The following is a 23,834-nucleotide window of genomic DNA, read 5'->3' on the forward strand; positions in this document are numbered from 1 at the left end:
CCAGGCATTACCCCAGCCATACCTATATTTACCTCACTCACTATGTTAGTGTGTGACTCTGGATATCCGAATGAGACCCAGTTTTGGCCAGTTTTTGTGTGCCCCAGCTGCTGCCTCCATCTTAACCCAAAGGTGAAGTGGAGGCATATCCAGCATGGCTCCCATTCCAGCGGTTGGTGTGCTGCTAATTCCGCCTGTTATGGCTAAGCAGGCCAATCTCTGCACCTTAGCAAGCTCCTTAGCAGCAGGCCGCTGTTCTACCTTCTTCCACCACACTACGGCCCCATAGGAAATCATAGGTCTGACCACTGTGGTGTATATCCAGTGCATACCCCTGGGGCTCAGGCCCCAGTTTTTGCCACAAGCCCTCCTAGTCCTTACTGAAGTACTGTTTGCCTTGGAGCAGATATTCTTAATATGAGGGGTCCAAGTTAGCTTCTCATCCAAGGTTACCCCCAGATATTTCACTGTCCCCTTCACAGGTAGAGTTTCATCGTAGAGCTTTAGATTCCAACTTGCATGCTGAATATGTCTCTTCGTAAATGGCGCCACAACAGTCTTCTTAGGATTAACTCTCAGATCCTGTTTAATGCACCATTTCTGCACAATGTCCAACCCTCCTTGTGCCATATTCCTGAGTGTGTCGGTGAATTTGCCAAGTAGTACTATTACAAGGTCATCTGCGTATCCTTGGCAGAAGCATTGTCTGGAATTTAGTTCCCCAATGAGTACGTTCGCCACTAGATTCCACAATAGAGGAGACAAAACTCCTTCTTGTGGGCAGCCTCTGGTGGTCTTAATTACCATCTTTTCATTCGTAATGGTAGCCTCTACCTTCTTTCCACGAAGCATGGCACTGGTCCACCTACTTATAGTGGTCCCCAGGTCATGCACCTCTGCTGCCCTTACCATGGAATCGACGGTCATGTTACTGAAGGCCCCCTAGATATCTAGGAAGATGCAGAGGGCTATTTCTTGGAAGTGAAGTGCTTTTTCCACCTTCCCACCGAGTTGGTGGAGAGCTGCCTCACATGATTTATCTGGTTGGTATCTCATCATTCCTTAGTATTTTCGTATCCAACTTCTTTGCGTGTTGATTCTTCTTGACTAATTTCTTAAACTTCAGCCTACTATTCATCACTACTACATTGTGATCTGAGTCTATATCTGCTCCTCGGTACGCCTCACAATCGAGTATCTGATTTCGGAATCTCTGCCTGACCATGATGGAATCTAATTGAAATCTTCCCGTATCACCCGGCCTTTTCCAAGTATACTCCACCTTTTGTGATTCTTGAACAGAGTATTTGGTATTACTACCTGAAATTTACTACAGAACCCAATTCGTCTTTCTCCTCTCTCAGTCCTTGTTCCAAACCCATATTCTCCTGTAACCTTTTCTTCTACTCCTTCCCCTACAACTGCGTTGCAGTCTTCCATGACTGTTAGATTTTCATCTCTCTTTACGTTCTATATTACCCTTTCAATATCCTCATATACTTTCTCTGCTCTTTATCTTCAGTTTGCGACGTCGGCATGTATACCTGAATTATTGTTGTCGGTATTCGTTTGCGGTCGATTCTGATAAGAACAATCCTATCAGTGAACTGTTCACAATAACACACTCTCTGCCCTACCTTCCTATTCGTAACGAATCAAAAAAAAAAAAAAAAAGGTTCAAATGGCTCTGAGCACTATGGGACTTAACTTCTAAGGTCATCAGTCCCCTAGAACTTAGAACTACTTAAACCTAACTAACCTAAGGACATCACACACATCCATGCCCGAGGCAGGATTCGAACCTGCGACCATAGCGGTCACGCGGTTCCAGACTGTAGCGCCTAGAACCGCTTGGCCACACCGGCCGGCCGTAACGAATCCCGCTCCCGTCATACCATTTTCTGCTGTTGTTGATATTGCCCTCTACTCATCTGACCTGAAATGTTTGTCTTCTTTCCATTTCACTACACTGACGCCTACTATATCTAGCTTGAGCCTTTGCATTTACCTTTTCAGATTTTCTAGCTTCCCTACCACGTTCAAGCTTCTGACATTCCATTCTCGGATTCGTAGAACGTTATCCTTTGATTGGTTATTCAGTCTTTTTCTCATGGTCACCTCCTCCTTGGCAGTCCCCTCCAGGAGATCCGAATGGGGGACTATTCCGAAATCTTTTGCCAATGGAGAGACCATCATAACACTTTTTCAATTAGAGGCATCCTTATGCCGTTGGTCATTGCTGGTTCTTCCGCGGTCTTAACCACTTATTTTTGCTGTTGTAGAAACATTCTAATGATTTATTTATTTGGTCCATTCTTTCTGAGCTTTTTAGTTTTCACAAACGGTCCGGTCGGGGCTATGATGCCCCTCCCACATGTACAGACGAGCATTTACTCTGCAAGCCACTGTGATACGCGTAGCAAAGGGTAGTTCACACCAGTGTTAACGATTTTATGTGCTATTCCATTCATACATTGATCAAATTGTTTTTCTGACTCTGTATGAAAACATAAATTGCCTGATCTAACGCTCATCAACCTTGTGCGAGATATACAAGGGTGACACCACATTGTCACACTTTATTCCTTGAATACAGGTTCTAGAATATTATCCGAGAGGGTTTCGCAAGAATTTTGTCACCTTACAAAGATTCGCATGAATGAATACCTAAATTCGATCTACGCCGGCCGAGACACCAAACGTGGAAGTAGAATTCTTGAACTGATCATAATACTAACTTGCGCACGATTTCCTTTGTAGATTAACTGCAATCTGTCAGTATTTCTGCAAAAAAATTAACTTGTTCATTCGCTTTCCCATAGATTTTACGTGTGACCCATCAGTTTCATACAGCCTTCTAGTACCATCCCTAAATAAATACACCGATTGGTTGAAATTAAACTGACGTTGTTCCGAGTGCTGCAGTGCGGCTGTATACATCATTGGACGTTGGAACTTCGTACGCATGTTCGTTAATCGGCGCGCTCGCTGGGTATTGCCTCTGGATCACAGGGTCCCGGGTTCGATCCGCAGGGGGATTTTCTCTCGCCGGCGACTAAGTGTTTATATTTTCCTCGTCATTTCATCATCATCATCATCATTCGTGACAGTTACTAGATTGGTTTGAATTAAATTTTGGACTGTGTAACAATTGGGACTTGCAGTTGAGCGCCCCACAAACCAAACATCATCATCATCATCATCATCGCTGGGTTTGTTGAAGAAATAATAGTTCCACTTTCTGCTGCCAGGTGAAAATTTGGCGCTGTAAGCGGTCATAACGTGGTGTGGCTGCAGGCAAAGGGAACGAACGATCGAACACCTAATAACAATGATTCTCGCACTTTTGTTAGGATATGGTCCCAATTTAAATATGTTCAGTATCATCTCCCGATTCAGCAACACGCTGCATCATTAACACGACACTGTCGATATTTGCTGGCAACATATCCAGCGTTAAACAGAGCGATACGTCGGCGTATGCTATCCTGCAGATCAGGAAGAGTCTAGATACATTCCTGATAGACACAATCTTTCAGATATCTCCACAGTTGCATTAAAATAGTGGTGTGGACACAGATGCATTCTTGCCAAGCTGGAATCACAAGGAGGTCCTCATAACGTGCAGATGTCACTGTACACCGAAGTGTCACTAGCTCGAAGAAAAACTGATCGAGAGTGAAGGAGCGTTTCAAACCACACCACACAGTCACATGGTTCGAGTACAGTCAATGTCCCTGAATAACATATGGCAGAGTAGAGCCCCGTGGGCGACAATTCTGTTCATTTATGCCACCGTGCAGAGTAAAATGTGTCTCGTAGGTCTAAAGAATATTCTCCAGTCACATGTCATCCATCACCATGTACGCAAAAAAAAAAAAAAAAAAAAAAACCGAAGAGCCTATCTTGGGGCTTTATTTGGTGGACATTTTGAATCTTTAAGGGATACCAGTGCAAATGCGCCGCAAAACCGTTTGAACTGTTGACCAAGGTAGAGGACATTCCCATGACACAGCTCGAGCACTGGCTGCAGAATTTGAGGCATGTGCTGCACAGTCGGCTATGGTATTGTGTGGCGTGCAGAAAATGTTGACCATTTATACTGTAATACGATACTATCGGGGTTTTTCTCTTTATTATAGACATTATTTTATATTTATGGATCTTAAACAGAGCTGAAATTCTTTAAGCTAAGTGAAATTTTGTCCAAGTCCTTTCGAAGTGCATTTCTCTCCGATCATTCAACGACGATACCTTCTGAGAGCAACATCTCCGTTAGCAAACTACCTGCCGATCGTATCGAGATTGTGACATTTGCACGGAATGACACTTGTACGGAGATGGTGCGTGTTCAGTGTTGACATTTGCACAGAGCCCGGGACACTTAGGCAGTGGACAGGGTGCAATCCGAAAAGAAAGGAAGTAGGTTACAGTACGCTTGTTCGCCCACTGCTTGAATACTACTCAGCAGTGTGGGATTCGTACCAGATAGTGTTGATAGAAGAGATAGAGAAGATCCAACGGAGAGCAGCGCGCTTCGTTACAGGATCATTTAGTAATCGCGAAAGCGTTACGGAGATGATAGACAAACTCCAGTGGAAGACTCTGCAGGAGAGACGCTCAGTCGCTCGGTACAGGCTTTTGTTAAAGTTTCGGGAACATTCCTTCACCGAAGATTCAAGCAGTATATTGCTCCCTCCTACGTATATCTCGCGAAGAGATCATGAGGATAAAATCAGAGAGATTAGAGCCCACACAGAAGCACACCGACAATCCTTCTTTCCACGAACAATACGAGACTGGAATAGAAGGGAGAACCGATAGAGGTACTCAGGGTACCCTCCGCCACACACCGTCAGGTGGCTTGCTGAGTATGGATGTAGATGTAGATGTAGATGTAGATGTAGATGTAGGTGTTCCAGAAGTAGAATACAACGGCCTCTGTGCCGCTACTTGCGACGTATTCTGAGCAAGGCCAAAGCACATTTCCTGCACAAAATTCCCTGTCCCGCACCAGTCCGTAGAGTGCTTGACTTTCTGCCCCAGTTCAGTACTGCAGCTGACCTCTGCAAATAGTGTTCAGTGTATTAGTGCTGCGGTTATGGAGTTCACCGAGACAGCCAAAGAGAAACCTTTACTAATTTATAACGGTCTTCACTATATATTGGAATGTACAAACAAACGAGAAGTGGCTTACTGCCGTTGTGTGAGCATTAAAAAGAATAAATGCAAAGGAAGGCATCCACAAAAAATAGCACAATTTTAGAGGAAGGTAGCCATGTTTGTATTCCGGATGAAGTTCCAAATGAAGTGCGAGATCGCTTTATCAGCGCAAAGAAGCGGGCAAAAGAAACAGACGCCACAGTTTCTTCTATTTACGTTGAAGAGGTACGGCAGTTTTTCAGTCGACAGTGCAACTTCGTAACATCTTTACCATCATACAGAATTGGAAAACAATAGTTACACCGAATTAGGCGAAAATATATGGGAACCACAAAGATTCCCACCGATTCTGGAGGAATATTCTTCCAGGAAAATTATTTGCTGGTGCATGATGATAGCAATTTTTTACTTGTAGATGACAACAGGTGACCAAATGACAGAACACACGTGTTTATCAGTGAAAAGAGAAAAGCGCGTTTATCAAGCTTCGAATCATTCTTTGTGGATGGAACGTTTGAGTGTTCGAGCAAGCAGTTTGGATAGTGCGTATACTCCACGCCGACCTTAATAGCCCTTGGGAGAAAACAAACACCATTCTAGTTGTTTACGCTTTTCTGCCAAATAAAAATCGAGAAACATACGAGCCTTTTTTTAAAGCTATTAAAACTAACTTGCCTGGATGGAACCCTGCATCTCTGATGATGGACTTCGAAATTGCCATCGTCCAACCAGGTAACGGTTTGTTTCCTCGGATATACACTCCTGGAAATGGAAAAAAGAACACATTGACACCGGTGTGTCAGACCCACCATACTTGCTCCGGACACTGCGAGAGGGCTGTACAAGCAATGATCACACGCACGGCACAGCGGACACACCAGGAACCGCGGTGTTGGCCGTCGAATGGCGCTAGCTGCGCAGCATTTGTGCACCGCCGCCGTCAGTGTCAGCCAGTTTGCCGTGGCATACGGAGCTCCATCGCAGTCTTTAACACTGGTAGCATGCCGCGACAGCGTGGACGTGAACCGTATGTGCAGATGACGGACTTTGAGCGAGGGTGTATAGTGGGCATGCGGGAGGACGGGTGGACGTACCGCCGAATTGCTCAACACGTGGGGCGTGAGGTCTCCACAGTACATCGATGTTGTCGCCAGTGGTCGGCGGAAGGTGCACGTGCCCGTCGACCTGGGACCGGACCGCAGCGACGCACGGATGCACGCCAAGACCGTAGGATCCTACGCAGTGCCGTAGGGGACCGCACCGCCACTTCCCAGCAAATTAGGGACACTGTTGCTGCTGGGGTATCGGCGAGGACCATTCGCAACCGTCTCCATGAAGCTGGGCTACGGTCCCGCACACCGTTAGGCCGTCTTCCGCTCACGCCCCAACATCGTGCAGCCCGCCTCCAGTGGTGTCGCGACAGGCGTAAATGGAGGGACGAATGGAGACGTGTCGTCTTCAGCGATGAGAGTCGCCTCTGCCATGGTGCCAATGATGGTCGTATGCGTGTTTGGCGCCGTGCAGGTGAGCGCCACAATCAGGGTTGCATACGACCGAGGCACACAGGGCCAACACCCGGCATCATGGTGTGGGGAGCGATCTCCTACACTGGCCGTACACCACTGGTGATCGTCGAGGGGACACTGAATAGTGCACGGTACATCCAAACCGTCATCGAACCCATCGTTCTACCATTCCTAGACCGGCAAGGGAACTTGCTGTTCCAACAGGACAATCCACGTCCGCATGTATCCCGTGCCACCCAACGTGCTCTAGAAGGTGTAAGTCAACTACCCTGGCCAGCAAGATCTCCGGATCTGTCCCCCATTGAGCATGTTTGGGACTGGATGAAGCGTCGTCTCACGCGGTCTGCACGTCCAGCACGAACGCTGGTCCAACTGAGGCGCCAGGTGGAAATGGCATGGCAAGCCGTTCCACAGGACTACATCCAGCATCTCTACGATCGTCTCCATGGGAGAATAGCAGCCTGCATTGCTGCGAAAGGTGGATATACACTGTACTAGTGCCGACATTGTGCATGCTCTGTTGCCTGTGTCTATGTGCCTGTGGTTCTGTCAGTGTGATCATGTGATGTATCTGACCCCAGAAATGTGTCAATAAAGTTTCCCCTTCCTGGGACAATGAATTCACGGTGTTCTTATTTCAATTTCCAGGAGTGTAGATTACTGCTTACAAATATCATTTTAATCAGTGTTTGTTGTAGCCTCGTTTCATCTTATAAGGAAAACGAGGAAATCTCTGTCACATAAGAATGTGTTCTGCTCTAGCAAATCTTCCAGTGGGGATTCAGAATGACGGTTGGCTGTGTATTCAGGAGAGTACGCCTGAAAACCAAAAGATTCAGGATTTTCATGTTTCTTTTGTGGACCAGTGGCTCGATGACGAACATGTACCAACAGAGACGTGTTATTGCCGTGGAAGACGACATCCCACTAATAACATCCCAGAGGGATGGAGCCGAGGAATAAATACACTCCTGGAAATTGAAATAAGAACACCGTGAATTCATTGTCCCAGGAAGGGGAAACTTTATTGACACATTCCTGGGGTCAGATACATCACATGATCACACTGACAGAACCACAAGCACATAGACACAGGCAACAGAGCATGCACAATGTCGGCACTAGTACAGTGTATATCCACCTTTCGCAGCAATGCAGGCTGCTATTCTCCCATGGAGACGATCGTAGAGATGCTGGATGTAGTCCTGTGGAACGGCTTGCCATGCCATTTCCACCTGGCGCCTCAGTTGGACCAGCGTTCGTGCTGGACGTGCAGACCGCGTGAGACGACGCTTCATCCAGTCCCAAACATGCTCAATGGGGGACAGATCCGGACATCTTGCTGGCCAGGGTAGTTGACTTACACCTTCTAGAGCACGTTGGGTGGCACGGGATACATGCGGACGTGCATTGTCCTGTTGGAACAGCAAGTTCCCTTGCCGGTCTAGGAATGGTAGAACGATGGGTTCGATGACGGTTTGGATGTACCGTGCACTATTCAGTGTCCCCTCGACGATCACCAGTGGTGTACGGCCAGTGTAGGAGATCGCTCCCCACACCATGATGCCGGGTGTTGGCCCTGTGTGCCTCGGTCGTATGCAGTCCTGATTGTGGCGCTCACCTGCACGGCGCCAAACACGCATACGACCATCATTGGCACCGAGGCAGAAGCGACTCTCATCGCTGAAGACGACACGTCTCCATTCGTCCCTCCATTCACGCCTGTCGCGACACCACTGGAGGCGGGCTGCACGATGTTGGGGCGTGAGCGGAAGACGGCCTAACGGTGTGCGGGACCGTAGCCCAGCTTCATGGAGACGGTTGCGAATGGTCCTCGCCGATACCCCAGGAGCAACAGTGTCCCTAATTTGCTGGGAAGTGGCGGTGCGGTCCCCTACGGCACTGCGTAGGATCCTACGGTCTTGGCGTGCATCCGTGCGTCGCTGCGGTCCGGTCCCAGGTCGACGGGCACGTGCACCTTCCGCCGACCACTGGCGACAACATCGATGTACTGTGGAGACCTCACGCCCCACGTGTTGAGCAATTCGGCGGTACGTCCACCCGGCCTCCCGCATGCCCACTATACACCCTCGCTCAAAGTCCGTCAACTGCACATACGGTTCACGTCCACGCTGTCGCGGCATGCTACCAGTGTTAAAGACTGCGATGGAGCTCCGTATGCCACGGCAAACTGGCTGACACTGACGGCGGCGGTGCACAAATGCTGCGCAGCTAGCGCCATTCGACGGCCAACACCGCGGTTCCTGGTGTGTCCGCTGTGCCGTGCGTGTGATCATTGCTTGTACAGCCCTCTCGCAGTGTCCGGAGCAAGTATGGTGGGTCTGACACACCGGTGTCAATGTGTTCTTTTTTCCATTTCCAGGAGTGTACATTAATATTAAAAGTTTATCAGAAAGTTTACTCATCAGCGAAAAATCTTTGAGACGATGCAGAGTACCATGGACACCAGTTTCACCACGTATTTTAATCTTTGGTGGGAAAGGGAAGAAAAAGTCAGCAGTGAAGACTGACTAAACGATTGCAAAGGCCGTAAAGAAACTCGAAACCGATGAGAAGTTAAAATCATTTCCGACCTTTGTGGCCTATGCACAGAAGTAACTGTGACGAAGAAAACGTCGGAATGAGGAGTAGTTTAATATAGTATTTGACAGTCTTGTAAATATTGTAAATAAATTTAATGGGGGACGAAAACAGACCACCTCCTTGTGGAGTTCCGTGCAAATGACACAAAGTCAGCTAAATGTGTCTTAAAATTTGTAAAATGTTGCTTAATGAAGTCTGACAAGACTATCTCTCTAGGCCTAGACTTTTCTATGGCATAATCCCAGCATTCGCCTTTAGAGGTTCTTAGAATCAAAATCTGTACAGGCGGACACTGAATACAAAATCTTGGCAGCGGAAACGTAGGCAAATGGCATGCAATGAAATCCATAGTTTCTTCCTCAGTTAGAAGATGGCTGACCGGCATGAAACTGGTAAAGACAAAATAAAGTATATTGTACCAGTGACTGGTCGCAATTTTGCAACCTGAGGATGCGGCTAGGTCACCCCTTGGAAGTGTTCCGACCCCACCGTGTCTGATAAACCGTTTATTTGTATTGGGAACATTAGCCGAAATAATATGCTTCTTTGGGACATAGTGGGTGTACGAGTATTATCGTTTCTGTTCATCGTTCACCATGTAGTATAACGTATTGTATTTAAGAATTCTAAACTAGGAGACTGCATGTATGTGAAGATATTACTTTGCGCCCACATTATACTTCACTTTTAGCAGATCATTTCTGACGTTGTTTTAAAAAAGGAATAAATATTGCACTATCAACAGGCAATGTACGTGTGCGAAACATTTATTCGTTGCTGCATTATTACAGTTTCGCTTTCCCTACGAGTAGTACCTGATACAGTATGAGTAGCGGATGTATAAAAACCAGTACTGCGGTTCTGCGACGGAGACTCCAGGGCGCGTAATGTTTTACATGTTACCACCCCATCTCGTCTCCAGCGCGGCACGATTGATGGTGCATCGTTTTCTTGTACTCCAGGCGCCGCAACAACGCTGCGGCACCCGCTGTGGTTTCCGAGCTAAAAAACAAACACCGTGGCGCTGAGCAGGAAACTGGCGCGCCACCCACGCCGCTCCACCACATACCTTGTGGTGCGTCACTCATTGGCAGCCATAGAGGTTAGCACAGTCGCCCCCCCCCCCCCACAACCCCACCCCGATACACGCACACCCACGCAAAAACCGTCTCCAGAGTGTTGACACCGGGCTATGAAATCTGAGATACTACCGTTTCCTTCTACAGCATGTGATCAAAAATATCCGGACACCAGGCTAAAAATGACGTACAAGTTCGTTGCGCCCTCCATCGGTAATGCTGGAATTCAAAATGGTGTTGGCTCACCCTTCGCCTTGATGAAAAGCTTCCACTCTCGCAGGCATACGTTCAATCAGGTGCTGGAAGGTTTCTTGGGAAATGGCAGCCCATTCTTCACTGAGTGCTGCACAGAGGAAAGGTGTCGATGTCGGTCGGTGAGGCCTGGCACGGAGTCGGCGTTCCAAAACATCTCAAAGGTGTTCTATACGACTCAGGCCTGGACTCTGTGCAGGCCTGTCCATTACAGGGACGTTATTCTCGTGTAAACACTCTGCCACAGGCCGTGCATTACGAACGGGTTCTCGATCGTGTTGAAAGATGCAATCGCCATCCCCGAATTGCTATACAACAGTGGGAAGCAAGAAGGTGCTTAAAACATCACTGTAGGCCTGTGCTGTGGTAGTGCCAAATGGTGCAAGCCCCCTCCATGAGAAACACGACCCCACCGTAACACAGCCGCCTCCGAATTTTGCTGTTGGCACTATACGCGCTGGCAGATGACGTTCACCGGGCGTACGCCATACCCACACACTGACGTCGGATCGCCACATTAAGTGCCGTGATTCGTCACTGCACACAACGCTTTCGCACTGTTCAGTCGTCCAATGTTCACGCTCCTTACACCAAGCGAGGCGTCGTTTGCCATTTACCGGCGTGATGGTAGCTTATGAGCAGCCGCTCGACCATGAAATCCGAGTTTTCTCACCTCCGCCTAACTGTCATAGCACTTGCAGTGGATCCTGATGCAGTTTGGAATTCCTGCGTGATGGTCTGGATAGACGTCTGCCTATTACACAGTACGACCCTCTTCAACTGTCGGCGGTCTCTGTCAGTCAACAGACTAGGTCGGCCTGTACGCTTTTGTGCTGTTCGTGTCCCTTCACGTTTCCACTTCACTATCATATCGGAAAGAGTGGACCTAAGGATATTTAGGAGTGTGGAGACCTCGCGTACAGACGTACGGCACAAGAGACTCCCAATCTCCTGATCATGTTCGAAGTCCGTGAGTTCCGCAGAGCTCCCCATTCTGCTCTCTCACGGTGTCTAATGACTACTGAGGTCGCTGATATGGAGTACCTGGCAGTAGGTGGCAGTAAAATGCACCTAATATGAAAAACGTATGTTTTTGGGTGTGTCCGGATACTTTTGATCACCGAGACTCCAAACCCAGATCCTCCGTCGGACCGTCAGAGGTGATGTGGATATTATGGATTGAATGGCCTGTTGGCGCCCTTAGAAGGAGCTGTTTTCTATTCCAGGAGTCGGAATTTTAAGTGAAGTGACGACTGGTTCGGATCTGTTCAAATTGTAATGAATTACGAATGTTATCTGTGAAGCATTTGTGAAGCACTAACATATGATACACTGACATTACAAAACACAATTCTGCCCTTTCTCACACAAATCTGTTACTTCTGTATAGGTTGCACATGTTGGTAGGAAGCGACCTGTCATTGGTGAACAGGAAAATCTTCTGCAGCCAAGATCCCGTGGTAATTTTTTTTTTTTATTTCACAATGGCGTGTTTCAGAAGAGTCTTGCTCCCATCATCGGATCTGTAATGTACCGATAGTAAAGCCATTACAAAGAGAATTTATCACTGTGTGCAGACTCGTATAACAGTCATAAGAATAGCATAAGCTTTAGATTACATAACTTCCTAAAATCCTTTTAAAATGAACAGTTTTTCCTGTGATCTGCTTGGGCCACGAGCGCACTTTCCGTGTTTCACCTCCACTCCTGAGTTGGTGGAATGGATAATTTGTATGTTGGGCTTTGGTAAAAGGCGAAGTTGTCCTCGCGAAAACCTTTTTAGCAAATTTTGACAACTTGTATTCAAAGAAGAGTGTGCGCCCTACTGTCATACGCCTCGAATTCGGATCGCGAGAATAAGATGCCATGAATTAAGGAGCATACAGTCATTTATTTCTCTTGCTCAATTAGCAGATTTTATAGGGCAGAAAACTGCCTGTACCATACTGGTCACTAGCTCGTACAGTATGTACCTACGTGAGGAACACCTTCATGTGGTTAATCCGTTCCGCCCCGTTTCAAGTTCATAGTTTTAATCACCTATCGTGTTCCCAGGACGTTTCTCCAGCACCAGTTATGTCTGCGGTCGTATTTGTCATATTTCTCAACTACGGAGGAAGGCTCAATCGATATTAGAGGTATACAGAAAGCTTCATCACTTGGACTCGCATCGCTTGCATTTGCCATCTTTACAGTTAAATTTATTGGACATAAGGTCCGCCTGTTTTCCAAACCACCGCTTTTTCTTGAGACCCAAACATGTTGCAGCACCTGTGAACTTTATTCAAATCTGTGAAATGTGAAAATAGTTCAAATGATAACTAATCTACGAAAATTAGGCCCAAAGATAGTTTTTGTTTGCTTTTGTTATTACCTTAATTTTACATTATATGGTTTCAGGACCATTTGTACGTTATCCTGTACTGGTAGCTTGTCATCTGCTACCAAAAGATGTTAATGTGAATTTTGTTGCCGAGTTAACAGATCACTTAACGTTTAAATTTAATTTTGTTGTGTCAAGATATTTCGCGCGTATGTGGGCTAGTACTTAGGTTTTGTTGTGGCAGATCCTGTTTCTTCATATTCACTCACAAGCAAACAGAACTAAACAGAGGAGCTTTACAAAAAATGGTTCAAATGGCTCTGAACACTATGGGACTTAACTACTGTGGTCATCAGTCCCCTAGAACTTAGAACTACTTAAACCTAACTAACCTAAGGACATCACACACATCCATGCCCGAGGCAGGATTCGAACCTGCGACCGTAGCAGTCGCGCGGTTCCGGACTGCGCGCCTAGAACCGCTAGACCACCGCGGCCGGCAGGAGCTTTACACAATAAAATAAATAGCAGTTGAAAGTGGTTATGGTAGCCATATGATAGAGTAACTAAACCAACAAATATGTAAATGGAAAAGGAATTAACAGGCCATATACATACAAGGCCTTACACAACACAGAAATACACAATAAACAATCAATGACCACATTCAAGACACAAAAGAGCAACGAGATACTCACAAAACTACTCACCTACAATAACAAAATAGTTCACAGAAAATACAACATATTAAAGGAACAATACACGGGAAGCACCCACAGAGAAATTCAACAGATCAGGAATATATGAACTTACATGCAATAGTACATACATGCAGGAACTCCGAAACAACATATTCAGAACACCTCAAAGCTCTAAAAGACTCCCATAGCACATTTGATGACCACCTAATAGCTCCCAACCACCATTAAACTGCAATAGAAAGAGATTTAAAAATACTAAAATCCAGCTAGAGCGTGTACCATAAACTAACATTAGAAAAAAACTTCCACATACAGAAGACAACAGCAGAAGGTATACAGGTTATAAATAAATACACTACACTCTGAAAATGCACACTATTTAACATATTAAAATAACGTTACAGAAAGGACAACGCAAGAAGCAAATAATCTTACACATACGCCGAGAGAGAGAGGGAGAGAGAAAGTAAACAAACAAGATTCACATTCGGCGCCCAACTCTCTTGAGAAAAAATGAACGGCGATTGGTTGGGAGACATAATAACAACGATTACACTGTATTATGATGAAATGAAAAGCATTCGTTACGACCAATATTCTGCAAAATTTGTGTAATATTTTTGTGTGGTTCTCAATAACTCATGGAAACACAAAAGAATAAGAATCTTCCAGAGCAAAATGTAAATAATAGCGAATATATGCGCGAAATGTCTTGACATAACAAAATTACATTTAAACATAAACTGATGTGTCTACTCGCCAATAGAATTCATATTAACATCGTTCGGTTGCAGATGACACGCTATCAGTACGGGATAATGTACAAATGGTCGTACAAAACCGTATAATGCAAAATTAATATAAAACAAATAAAAACTGTCTTTGGGTCTAATTTTCTTAGATTAGTTATCACTTAAAATATGTTCACATTTCACGGATTTGAATGAAGAAACCCAGCGATGAGGCACAGAGGTGCTGAAACATATTTGGGTCACAAAAAAACAGTGTTTTGAATAACTGGCGGACCTTATATCCAGTAATTATACAGAAAGATAAATATTAAACGCAATGTGCTTAGTAAAATGAGTTTTTTTATTTAGTATACTCTCCGACATCTCTGCTTACAGGTGCTCTTGTATTACAGAGCTGTGATGGATAATTATTGTATTTTCTTTGGTTTCATGCAGAACCAATTTCACCATGTACAATTACTTCACATACGATACAAACAAGACATTAGTCTCACTTCATTACAAAATATGAAACGTAACTGAACGACATAATTAGTCAACAAGGTATTTTAGCGTACAATCCAGTTTATATAATGAAACATAAGAAAAGATCCTCAAAAATTGTAGTTCCTTTTACAAAGACGGATGAAATTGCATACACAACTGGCAACGCTCCTGTATTCATGGAATTAAGAGTTACTCTAAGAGAAGAATAATCGTTAATTTTTAAAATATTGTAGAGTGTAATTGTTCTTGGTTAAATATATTTTTCACATTCTATTAGTATGTGTACAGTGTCCTTGTCAATGAAGCAAGAATTTCACCTTGGAGAGGGAAATAGTTTTAACAAACGTCTCGTTTTATTAGTATTAATGTGACCTACTCGTAGTCTATTAGTAGTAACAACTTCTCTTCTCGTAAGCGTCGCACTAGAAAACCAAGGGCAGCGTAGAATGTGTTGATGAGTCGCCCAGTACCATGAACCACTAACTTTGTCCATTCTGTACTTCCTTCATTGGCGAGCCTACTACGAAAATCACAGTATGGTAGAAGTACATCGGTGGGAAGTACACTCCTGGAAATGGAGAAAAGAACTCATTGACACCGGTGTGTCAGACCCACCATACTTGCTCCGGACACTGCGAGAGGGCTGTACAAGCAATGACCACACGCACGGCACAGCGGACACACCAGGAATCGCGGTGTTGGCCGTCGAATGGCGCTAGCTGCGCAGCATTAGTGCACCGCCGCCGTCAGTGTCAGCCAGTTTGCCGTGGCATACGGAGCTCCATCGCAGTCTTTAACACTGGTAGCATGCCGCGACAGCGTGGACGTGAACCGTATGTGCAGTTGACGGACTTTGAGCGAGGGCGTATAGTGGGCATGCGGGAGGCCGGGTGGACGTACCGCCGAATTGCTCAACACGTGGGGCGTGAGCTCCACAGTACATCGATGTTGTCGCCAGTGGTCGGCGGAAGGTGCACGTGCCCGTCGACCTGGGACCGGACCGCAGCGACGAACGGATGCACGCCAAGACCGTAGGATCCTACGCAGTGCCGTAGGGGACCGCACCGCCACTTCCCAGCAAATTAGGGACACTGTTGCTCCTGGGGTATCGGCGAGGACCATTCGCAACCGTCTCCATGAAGCTGGGCTACGGTCCCGCACACCGTTAGGCCGTCTTCCGCTCACGCCCCAACATCGTGCAGCCCGCCTCCAGTGCTGTCGCGACAGGCGTGAATGGAGGGACGAATGGAGACGTGTCGTCTTCAGCGATGAGAGTCGCTTCTGCCTCGGTGCCAATGATGGTCGTATGCGTGTTTGGCGCCGTGCAGGTGAGCGCCACAATCAGGACTGCATACGACCGAGGCACACAGGGCCAACACCCGGCATCATGGTGTGGGGAGCGATCTCCTACACTGGCCGTACACCACTGGTGATCGTCGAGGGGACACTGAATAGTGCACGGTACATCCAAACCGTCATCGAACCCATCGTTCTACCATTCCTAGACCGGCAAGGGAACTTGCTGTTCCAACAGGACAATGCACGTCCGCATGTATCCCGTGCCACCCAACGTGCTCTAGAAGGTGTAAGTCAACTACCCTGGCCAGCAAGATCTCCGGATCTGTCCCCCATTGAGCATGTTTGGGACTGGATGAAGCGTCGTCTCACGCGGTCTGCACGTCCAGCACGAACGCTGGTCCAACTGAGGCGCCAGGTGGAAATGGCATGGCAAGCCGTTCCACAGGACTACATCCAGCATCTCTACGATCGTCTCCATGGGAGAATAGCAGCCTGCATTGCTGCGAAAGTTGGATATACACTGTACTAGTGCCGACATTGTGCATGCTCTGTTGCCTGTGTCTATGTGCCTGTGGTTCTGTCAGTGTGATCATGTGATGTATCTGACCCCAGGAATGTGTCAATAAAGTTTCCCCTTCCTGGGACAATGAATTCACGGTGTTCTTATTTCAATTTCCAGGAGTGTAGTTACTGCACTACTTTTGCCAAATGGTCTGCACGTTCGTTGCTCTTGATGCCAACATGTCCCGCTATCCACTGTAGATAAGGGATACTTGCTTCGCGTGGACAGGATTTGTTACAGCAAGAACGAAGCTGAGCCTCGCTCTGCGGTGCCATATACCCTCGTGTCAGTTCATACGAGTCGCCGCTGCAAATTACGCACCGACTGCCAGAAGCGCTGCTTGTGGTTCCGTTAAGCAGCCGGTCGTGGGCGCCTGTCGCGCCGCAGTAGCTCTAGCGCACTGGGGCGTTGTCCGGAAGCAGGCCATTCCGTAACAGTAGCGCGTCGCCAGCTTTGACGCAAAAGGGAAAAGGAAAAAAAGGACGAAGGTGCAACAGGTTTCTCTGTTTCGCTTTGCTTCATTGCGCGACAACATGACTCAGCTAATACGTCGCTGTTCATACCTGTAATCCAGCCTGTTTTTCTCTCTCTGGACCCGTTCCTGTTACGTAACGTCAGATTATACCTCTGTTACAAATGAGACTCTGCGTGTTCACATTCTAGGTGAACAGGGCCAATTTACAGCTAATCATAGTACGCAACTCTAAGTACTGCATATAATTTGAAAAATTAAACCCTTATCTCTAAAATCTCTTCAAATTTTAGTAGAACATAGTGCAAGAGTAAGCAGCAGAAAATCATCATCCGCTACATCCAGAGGCGGGTTTATTTGTGTAGCACGTGGTACGGGTCGCACACTTTCAGCAGCACCGAAACCGCATTGATCAGTTCTTCGGACAGAAATAGACCGTTAGAGGTTTTGTACTGAAAGTAATAATACGAGAACGTATATCAGCGGACTTAGTACAGATCATTGCCTGAACTGCCGGCCAGAGTGGCCGTGCGGTTCTAGGCGCTACAGTCTGGAACCGAGCGACCGCTACGGTCGCAGGTTCGAGTCCTGCCTCGGGTATGGATGTGTGTGATGTCCTTAGGTTGGTTAGATTTAATTAGTTCTAAGTTCTAGGCGACTGATGGCCTCAGAAGTTAATTCGCATAGTGCTCAGAGCCATTTGAACCATTGCCTGAACTACTTTCGTCTACACAAATTACCGTTCAACATGGTCATCATGGTTGTTTGTACCCAATTGCGCCATCGTTGAACTCAATCGTCTAAACCAGTTTGGAAAAATCCAGTTTTGCTTCTGGACTCATGATTTTAAAACTGTGGTAACGTCTTCCATGAACTCGAAGTGATGAGGTGACAAAAAATAATTTCCAAGTCTTGGTTAATCCGGTGGACTTTATCTGACTCTCGCAACTGTTTTAGCTGCTAATCAGTAAACCCCACCCCAGATTCCTTAAACAATCGAACTCTCATTTATATATATGAATTAGTGTGTTAAATATTCAACGTTAAGCATCCAAAACCTCTGTGGTTGAAGACGTGAAACCCTAGTAATGTTGGCTTTATTGGTTTCGCGTTGTGCTTACCCCACACAATATCTTGCAGCCATTTTAGAACTACAGAAGCAGGTAATATCAAAATCGAAAACCACGTTTTATGCTTAGCTAAACTGATTGTTGACAATTACGATGACATTTAAGTTTTCGATATTGCAGTGCCTGTGTTATTCAGAAGTACTTCCCAATGTTACTTCAGACAGGCATGAAATACGCGAACGTCGACTGCCATCAGCTGCAGAATGGAATGACGAGACTGAAAATTTGTGCCGGGTCGGGACTCGACCCCGGATCTCCCGCTTCCCGCGAGCGGTCGCCGTACCACTAAGCTATCTGTGCACGCCTCACGGCAGGACCCAAACTTTCGTATCTCGTCAACCATATGTCTACAACCCGCAGTGGAACATACATTATGCATATTCCCCTTCAAGGCAGGCAGGAATTCCAATTAAAATGTTGGGTGACCGCTCGCGATAAGCATGTTATCGGGGTTCGATTGCCAGTATGGCGCAATTTCTCATTGTCGTCATTACAGCTGATGGCTGTCCATATTCGCAGCTGCGAATACAATTCGCGCATTTGTGTTTAGTCGAAAAGAACGAATGGCACTCTAACGACCTAAAAGGTACTTTAAACTGCAATAATTCGTTTACCTTTACTTTCACGTCTAAAATAAGAAATAAGTAAGTAGTCGATAGATATATGAAGGAGTGAATTATCGTGTCACACAAGATCGCTGTCCTTTATTATATCACCCCCATATGACCACAGTAATTCCATCCTCCAAATAAATTAAGAATATTATCCCTTTTCAGTTTATTTTCTGCAAATTGCAACAAAAAGTTATAACTAGCTCAAATTTGTGAAGGCGTATTTATCGTGTAAATCCTGCAGGAAATTGACAAGTTCGAGTAGCACTCTTTTAGAAATCCATTATCTGTCAACTTGTACCCGTATCATTGTTGTCAAAATACTATAGATCACATTTAGAATCAAGAAATATTTCTAAAAACTCGACAATTAATATCTTGTTGGAGGGTAGAAATTGTCAATTTCCAATAGGTGCTCTGTAACATTAAAATCCGTTGAAAATGTTCGTACAGAATGCATCACTTCCGATGCTAAATATGTAAAAAAGTATGTGATAACGATATGATTATTAGAATAGATGCACCAAAATAGCTGCTTGTAATAACTAGCCGACCGTTGTGGCCGAGCGGTTCTACGCCCTTCAGTCTGGAACCGAGCGACCGCTACGGTCGCAGGTTTCGAATGCTGCCTCGGGCATGGATGTTTGTGATGTCCTTAAGTTAGTTAGGTTTAAGTAGTTCTAAGTTCTAGGGGACTGATGACCTCAGATGTTACGTCCCATAGTGCTTAGAGCCATTTGAACCATTTCTATTTACGACAGACTATTTCAGCTTTTATCGCCATTGGCAAGTGCCTGCGAATACAATTTTGGTGAGAACGTGTATAAATGTGATTCAGTGAACATTCTTGAAGAACTAGAAATCTATATACACAAGAGAAAATATCCACAAGAAATATTAAACGAGCACACAGAATTTAGACACAAGACTACCTCAAAAACTTTATTGAACTTTTAGAACACAAAAATGGATAAATCGCAATTAATAAATGCAGCAACCAAAGACAGTCGTAACAAATTTTAGTTATAAAATAATACCGCTGTTCTTCTGCATAATCTTTGTAAACATATAGCGTCATAAGAACGGAACTGTCAAACTACTGTCACACCGTAATTAAAGTTTTATTTTCAATATATTACGCCCTTTAGCTTCTTATTAAAAGAGTGACTTTTATAAGACAGTAAACTAACGACGTAATATGGACGTCACATCAGTCTAGACGTGAGTACAATATAGTCACTTTAATACAAATGACATGGACATTTATACACGTTCCCACCAAAATTGTATTCGCAGGTACTTTATAAAAGTGATAAATGCAGAAACAGTCTGTCGTAAATAAAGATTTGTTATTATGTTATTATAAGCTGCTATTTTGGGGCATCTATTGTTATAATCATGTCGTTATCAGGCATATATGCTGCTGGCCCTAAAGAGGGAAAAAAATGTAAAAATGTGTTTTGCTTTAGACTGAAACAGTGGTGGTTTTCCATGTTTTAATATCAGATACTACTTTAGAAGTATTTTTACAGTATATTAAATTTCATCGTTCTTCGTGGGATTTCTTAGTAAATGATGTCAGCATTGTTGAAGGGTCGTGTCTGTATTTTTTAGGCCTCTTTAATTTACGAATTTCACGCACTTAGAGATTTGGCTGATGTCGTATCTATTTATTGTTTTCTGCTAATTCTTATGACATTGTTTTACATGAAAATAGATTGCTTGAGTCAAAGTGTAACAAACAAAGTTTTAAACATTCTGTTTACAGTTTTTTCCCTATACTTTTGAATTTTTTTTTCAGTGATTTCCCCTGTGTTGCTACAGTACATCATTTGATTTACTATTCATGCAAGACTAAAAACAACGTATCAGTTTGGAAGGGCACATTTCGATTTCAGAAGATTCCTCAAAAATACATCTAAAATAGTTTTTATATTGTTATAAGAGATGCCATACACTTTCATTCATCATGTTATGTTTTCACAGGAAATAGGCGTTGACATTTGATGGCTTTTAGTGAATCCAGTACAGACACTGAAACAATGATATTGTACGAAATAGACTATCCCGAGAAACATTATCAAGAAAGCTGTTGCAGGGAATCAGATATTCTCCCACTGTAAATTTCTTCTCAGTCGTGACTATTACTGCTCTGATAATAACAGCGTGTATTCAACAACGCTGGTCATGATGCTTCTCATGGATTGTTGTGCATATTAAACCAAACGTTAGCTAAACGTAGTTTCAGTTGGAATGAACATGTATCTTACGTAAACGCTATCTGAACTTGTACGTAACAACTTTTTACAGTCGTGTCAATAAATGTGCTTCTTATCGGTATATTATATTTTACTGTCCGACAAAGATGAAATGTGCCACCTATTTCTTTAAAATTGTGGCTTTCTCTTCGTTTTCTAATCTAGTGCAGAGGTAAAGTTAAAAAATGTGGTTGCACAGCAACTTAATTTAGTTTTCTCCCGACACCAAAGGCTTCAGTGTCTAAACATTGGGGTAGAATACGTTTACTACATAATTTTGTATTGTCGTTTGCGTCAAAGATATTTAGTTTTCAATCCAACCGTCTAAACAGTTTGTTATACTTCGTTAGTGCAAAAATCGTTGGCAGTATTGATGATGGCTACGCTAAAAGAAGTTACGAAGTTCGTGTCGTGGATAGAAAAAGAGAAAAGAAAGAAAGTAATTAAAATTCAAGGAATTGTTCATGTACATATACACAAATACATAGTCTTAAACAGAACACTATTATTCACATTTGCTTGGTAACGATATCACTCTTTACCGTTGCCTATAATTTAATTACATAGCCTGGTTGTGGATTCGATGTAATATGACATACTTACGTAGTTGTACCCACGAAAATGGGTGTATAGCCTAAACTAACCAATAATTGTTTAAATCGACATAAACATACTCTCGACGAATAAAATGTCGCCTTTCCATAATGTAATGTCTTGGTATCGAAAAGTGTGTTCGGAAAGTTTTTGCTTCTTTAGATATGATTACTTCTCGACGAAATATTAGATCTTTGTACATATTTTCAGTGTAGTGAAATACTGCATACAAATTCATCATTGCAAAAAAAAACTTTTACTGAAAATACTATTACTATAAAAAATAATGTTTATTCCATAAGCAGTCTGCAGACAGAATCCGACCTTCAGATACTCGAGATGTTGGTTTGAACAAAACAGTGTCTGTATTATCTATGTTCTGAAGGTACGGACCATTTTGTTTTTCAGAGATTGTATTTGACGTGGTAATCATTCTGGTCTACGAATTCTTAGCACGATTTAGAAATGAGTGTGCGTGAAGTTGTTGCCTGTATGTACGAGTTATGAAAATGTGCGTTTAGACGCAGCAGCGACTGTAGAAATGGAGGAAGCATAAGTGTATGATTCCAACGCTACCTTGTAGAAAGGTACGTAAATAAGCTGAATAAGCGTAATTTAACAGAGATAGCAATGCTACAATTTCTGAAAGTGTATATATCCTACCGAAGATTGCAGTTTGAACGCGAAATTGAATATATGTTAGTATAAAATGACGGGAATAGTCACTTTCACATAGTATGTGTGCGTAAAGCGAAAATCAAAACGACGAAACAAAAACTGAAAAACTTGTGATAAATTCGCAGTGTAAAAAATGTTAACTTACGTTACCAGAAAATTACATTCCCATGAAAACGTAATAAGAAGTTTAATTGTACTACGGTTTTTGTTATTAGTGTAGAGCCCGCTGCGTTCACTTCGAGTTGCTGACTGTGTCATCCAGAATAAGTGTACCAGCACCAAATAGGTACATGTCGTTACAAAAAAAAAAAAAAAAAAAAAAAATGGTTCAAATGACTCTAAGCACTATGGGACTTAACATCTGAAGTCATCAGTCCCCTAGACTTAGAACTACTTAAACCTAACTAACCTAAGGACGTTACACACATCCATGCCCGAGGTAGAATTCAAACCAGCGACAGTAGCGGTCGCGCGGTTCCGGACTGAAGCGCCTAGAACCGCTCGGCCACAGCGGCCGGCCTTGGTCTGGGACTTAATATATAGGGTTCCTCTGTTAGTATGTTAGCTCTGTAACGAGGTGATACACTCCCGGTATTATACAGTATCTACGAAATTTTAAGATAAAGAATGTCAACCTTATTTAGAATTTTGGTCATCTGAGGCTTCATAGCATTCATATAAAAATAGAAAGCATTGAAGTGATTGCATATGGTATTCATTGCAACCCGAACAGGAATACAATATCAGCCTTTGGTAGTATATTTATGATTTATCTTATAGCTGTGACAAATGTCAGCAGATAATTCATGTCTACGTTTTAATATTCCACAATATTACAGTAACTCTGATCCATCATTTACAACCGTGTGTTGGAATTCAGTGACCTTTCTGTCTACGTAAAATATGGCTTCCTTTGCTAACAGGTGTGTGCCATAAACGAGGAATTATTTGAGCCAAGATGAGCAGTAGCTGTCTCAAGATGATACAGGTGGGAAGAGTACCTCTTCGTCAATATTTAGGCGCGTTCTGGGAACGCCTATGACAGTCAGTCACAACGTCACGTTCGGATAGATAACTCGGCAGGCAAGGCTTTTATAATGAAATACCGTTCGTGCCTGATACTGAACGTTTGTTTTTTCTCCTTCATCTTTGTCGGATAGTAAAATATAAGATACATATAAGAATCACGTTTATTGATACGACTGTAAAAAGTTGTTATATACAAGTTCAGACAGCGTTTACGTAAGATACAAGTTCATTCCAACTGAAACTACGTTTAGCTGAAGTTTGGTTTAATATGCATAACAGTCCATGAGAAGCATCGTGACTAGCGTTGTTGAATAC

The sequence above is a fragment of the Schistocerca cancellata genome, chromosome 9 (assembly GCF_023864275.1).
Source record: "Schistocerca cancellata isolate TAMUIC-IGC-003103 chromosome 9, iqSchCanc2.1, whole genome shotgun sequence".
NCBI classification, from domain to species: Eukaryota; Metazoa; Arthropoda; class Insecta; order Orthoptera; family Acrididae; genus Schistocerca; species Schistocerca cancellata.